At 43.7% G+C, this 4,692-nt stretch overlaps 1 non-coding gene across 1 annotated transcript; it reads left to right on the top strand.

The window, feature by feature from the left end:
* The first annotated feature begins 1,016 nt into the window (after positions 1-1,016).
* On the top strand, positions 1,017-1,161 carry LOC123325121. The gene has a single exon (XR_006540240.1). It is a non-coding gene; the product is annotated as a U4 spliceosomal RNA (small nuclear RNA).
* Positions 1,162-4,692: the final 3,531 nt, after the last annotated feature.

Here is a 4,692-nt window from a genome sequence, read left to right as displayed (position 1 = left end):
GACCTGAGCTGAAGGCAGATGCTTAATGACCGAGCCACCCAGGCGCCCCAAATGTTTGTTGTTTTAATCTGCTAAATATTGGATTAATTAGTTATACAGCAATAGATAACTAATATTAAGACTGTTTCCTTACATCACCATTCACTTTCCTGTTCCTACTTTTTAACGTCTACACTAGCTAGTCAGGAATATGGCTGCTTGGAGTATTGGTCTTAGATTTGGGCAAGAGATGCTTTGTACCAGGCCCCGTGTGTTAGTGGTCATGCTCTGGCCACCTTCCAGTCCTACCTCTTTCCTTGGGCTAAGAATTTACAGGGCTGAGAGGACTGCAGCCTGCATTAGCTGATTTCCCTCACATGGCAACTATATGGATACCTGGGATTCTCTGCCCAAAGGTACCTAAACCTGGCCTCATCCCTGGGTGGACCACTTGAGGGTGAACGGTACTGCTAGAAATAAACCCAAGTCTCTGGGTTGCAAAGGGACGACTGTTCTTGAGGAGGTGGGTAGATCTTGGATATGTGGGCTACAATGTCTGTATGTGTGCTCATGGCGACCCCCATGGCTCTTTTTCAACATTCGGGCAAGACACTCAGAATTTTAAATTTGAACCTGGCCTTCTAAGTCACTATGAGGACCTATTTGTCAGGTTAGGAGGACAGAATGGGTTTTATTCAACAGTTTGTGACTGTGATTTATCACTTAAATATTTAGAAATAGGTAGATGGGTCACCATTTTATTCTTGTTCTGGGCCCTCTAAGTGTTAAAGTCAGTCAAGGCCATTTGATTTCAAAAGGGATTTGTGGAAAATAGTTCTGTGTAACCAGAGCTGGTCAAGCAGCAGGTAAGAAAACTTTTCTACCTCTTAGAATCTGAGATAAAATGAAAACAAATCAAGCTTACATTTTTATCCTCAGCTCTACTTATCTAAATAGGTAGGTAGGTTGCCTATCTACTATCCATCCACCAGCCATCCACTTGCCTACCTACCTACATATCTAAGAATACCTTTCTTAGCTTTGTGCAGTGGTAGTATCGTAGCCATTGAGGTTTATCCGAGGCGCGATTATTGCTAATTAAAAATACCTTTCTTTTTTAGGGCATTTTTTCCCTCTCAAAGTTTTTTCTGCTCTATACAACCTTTTTTATTTCCCATGTGGCCATCTCTTCTATTTCCTTTGGGACATTCTTCTTAGGGATTGCTTTTTACCATTGGGCTTGTTGGCTAAAGCTGGTAGACACACTGGTGAATTTGTGGGATTATTGGATTTCTGAACTCAGTATCTCTGCCATTCCCAATTAGAAGAAAACTTTTGACTTTTCTACCATTTCTCATGCTGGAAAAATGCTTCCTTCTTGACTTGCTCTTTCCTTGTACTCTCTCTCTACTAGTTCAGGAGCTGACCCATTTTGGTGGCAGAAGAAAGTGATGGGATCTACATATCTGTTTATATTTTGTTGACTCGTGAAGCTCTTTGTCTAAATTATTTGTGTGTGGGAATTCTAGCCACTGGGGGAAAGATATAGAAAGGGAGTCGTTTTCTGTTCCAGCTGGAAATGGGACCTTAAACATAAACCATATTGCATTTGAAAATGGCCTTGTAGCTTTATCACGCTCACAGGAATCTTATCGCATTCTTGTGTTCTAATGAAATCCAAAAGAGACTGGCTGGCCATTAGTAAAATCAGTGACCATTAAACAATGCTCAGGTTACCCAACCCATATCTTTCCTTCCCTGAAGTATGCGATAGCAGCATTTTAGTAAATATGATACAGGAAAGCAATTTTTAAGTTATTTCCTGATATCTAAATACATTTAATAAGCTACATGTTCAGGATTATTTTGGAGTTGTTTTCTCAATCAGTATGTATATATTTGTGTTCGCCTGCATGTACATATGCATGAATTAATATTTGGAAAAACTGGCTTTTATTTCGAGGTTGTCCCACGTGCCTTCTGGCCAGGTCAGAATGGGTTTGTCTAGAGAAAGGCTGGTTCTCCCCATAGTTGTAGCATCAAATAGTCAGTACACATGGAGTGTTCCAAGGTATCAGTGTAACTCTAAAAGACACGTTTATTTAATCCTGACTCGTAGGACTTAGGCCATCAAGACCCTCCTCCTCCTTTGCCAGCAAAGTAATTGCTACCACATTTAACTTTATGAATGTGGTGCCATTTCCCTGCAATTGTGGTTAACTAAGGAGAAATCCTGAGACACATAAACCTTGGTTTCTATGAGACATATACATATGTCACTGAAATATGAGAGCTCGCCTTTACAATGGTATCCTTTTAGAGAGCCAGAGTTGTCCGAGGCTCCTTGGAATGGTTCTCAAAAGACTTCAGCAGTGCTGCAATCTTTTCTTTCTTTCTTTTTCTTTTTCCTTTTTTTTTTTTTTTTTGGGGGGGTGGGGGTTCAGATTGGGGACGGAGGGAGGCAAATCGGTTGGGGGTGGTTTTTTTTTTTTGGTCAGGAATCTGATGTTATTCAGTGGAAGCCATTTAGGCCCATTTTTAGGCAGGGGCCTTAGAGTCTGACCACATTTGAAACACTCACCCTGTAAATTTTCCAATTTGTTGATGGGCTTCCAAGGGGATCATCTCCAAAGTGTAGTTAGTGACTGATGACAATTGCTGTGTCGAGATCAAAGCTTCAGCGTTCTGTCTGTTGACACCTGAGAACATTATCTGAGGGAATATTGAACTGTCAGCAGCGGATGTAAAGGAATTATTTACCAGAGATCTAGTGAATCACGGGGCGCTAGAAAAGCAATCATCTGTAGAAAACACAACATTTTAAAACCGGCTTCCAACCTCCTAACAGCGACGGTCCGGCCTTCCTGGTGGCAGCCATCTTGAGTGTGCTGTTACAGTGGGGGCATTGACTAGCTTCTACCTGTGGCTCAGCTGCACCCGTTTCCTGAGCAGATGCCAGGGCAACAGCCATTTCCACATTCGATTTGCTACTTATTTGAGTTTCCCCAAAGAACCATAAAATTCAGGAAATAAACAGACACCAGGGAGAGCATTTCTGCTCCAACATACACATGTGTATGACCTCACATCCGTGTGATCATAGTTTTGGAAATTTGGAAAGCACATTAATAATAACTGAGCCCTTCTGCATGTCTCCGAGTTTCCCAGTCAACATTCGATGCCCAGGTGAGGCGGGTCAAGTTTGTCCTCTTTCTAAATGTAGGTTAGGAAAGTGAAATAGAAACTACCTGCTGGAAAGAGCGGCTGGGCTGGAGGAGCAGCTCAGGTGTCCGAGCCAGGTTTGGGGGGCTGTCCTCGAGTCTTCCGTACCGCACGTGTTTCCTGGACACCTACTTGCCAGCCCCTAGGATGAACAAAGACTCCCACTTTCACATACCTCCCGTTCTAGTGGGGGTGTTCGACTTCAAACGCACTCTCACACAAGCATGATTACGAGCTGTGACAATTGCTACGACAGCTAAGGACAGGGTGCTCGATGGGAGCGAAACTAGGGAGCCTTGTTTAGATGGTCAGGGTTGGGGGGGGCACTCAGGGATGTGCCCCACGAGGTAGCATTTTAACTGAGACCTAGAGCCACAGTTGGTCAAGGAAGAGAGAGGGAAGGCCTCCGTGGGCTGAGGGAAGGGCACGTACAGAGGCCGTGACGTAGGGAAGATCTTGACCTTTTAAAGTCTTGGCTGGATCCTGAGAGAAAGCTGTGGAGAGACGGTGGGGAAGTCAGAGGGGCCGGACCAGGATAATAGGAGGGCAGCTGAAAGCAACGTGCCTATCTCAGGAGAGAGCCCCATTTCCTACCTCCACAAGGAAAAGGATGGGACCGCCTTTTAGTTCCTGGGGAGGCTCTGATTCACCTTTGGAAAATAAAATATCCTTAAGGCAATTTGATAAAAAATATCCCCCCTCTCTACTGAACTCAAGCAAGAATTCTAAACCTGTTGCTGATATAAATCACTTTACAGAGTGCGTGGGTGGGTGACTGCTGTCTGATGGTTTCAGTAATCCTAGATCTACCGTTGACTGTGCAGGAAGAGCCCCCAGAAGAACAAGACTTGTACAGGAGCTGATCTTCCGAGAAGATTTACAACAAACCTGCTTCAGTTTTGTTTGGATATACTTGCTCGTGTCAATACACTTCTACAAATGTTCCTTTAGTTATTTTGAAATACATGGATTTCAGAGCAACAACAAAATAGTTCTTCTTGTTTAAATGCTAGAGCCAAATCTCATTCTCAAACTTTTCGGACAGAAGGCTTCCCTGAGGCCATTATCAGCGAGGCTGTAAGTGAGGAACTAGGAATGAAACGCAGCTCCACATAGCCCCCCACCTCTTCCACCAGTGTGGCCAGGCTCCCGGGCAGTTTGGCCAGATCACCTGGCGAGAAGAGATCACCGAGAAATTGAGTCTCTGAGTTGTCTACTCTATGATGGGATCAAAGAAAACTTTACTCGGCCAGATTTTCAGAATGATTTTAAAAGGTACGCAACATTGGCTGTGAAGAACTTTCTATTTGTCCCTTCGACAAGTATGTAGCAAATGTTTGCTGTGTGCCACATCCTGGATTAGGCTTTCTAAGGGACCCCCTCTCCCCAAGAAAAGATTCCACCCTGTCTTTACAGAGCTTACAATCTAATGAGGACATAAAACCAAAGTTCTTCTACCCAAAAGTAGCTTTAGGGGAGTACCACATGGAT

This window comes from Neomonachus schauinslandi, chromosome 6, assembly GCF_002201575.2.
Source record: "Neomonachus schauinslandi chromosome 6, ASM220157v2, whole genome shotgun sequence".
Taxonomy (NCBI): domain Eukaryota; kingdom Metazoa; phylum Chordata; class Mammalia; order Carnivora; family Phocidae; genus Neomonachus; species Neomonachus schauinslandi.
The sequence above is the reverse complement of the archived record's forward strand: the minus strand, read 5'-3'. Positions and strand labels throughout refer to the sequence as shown.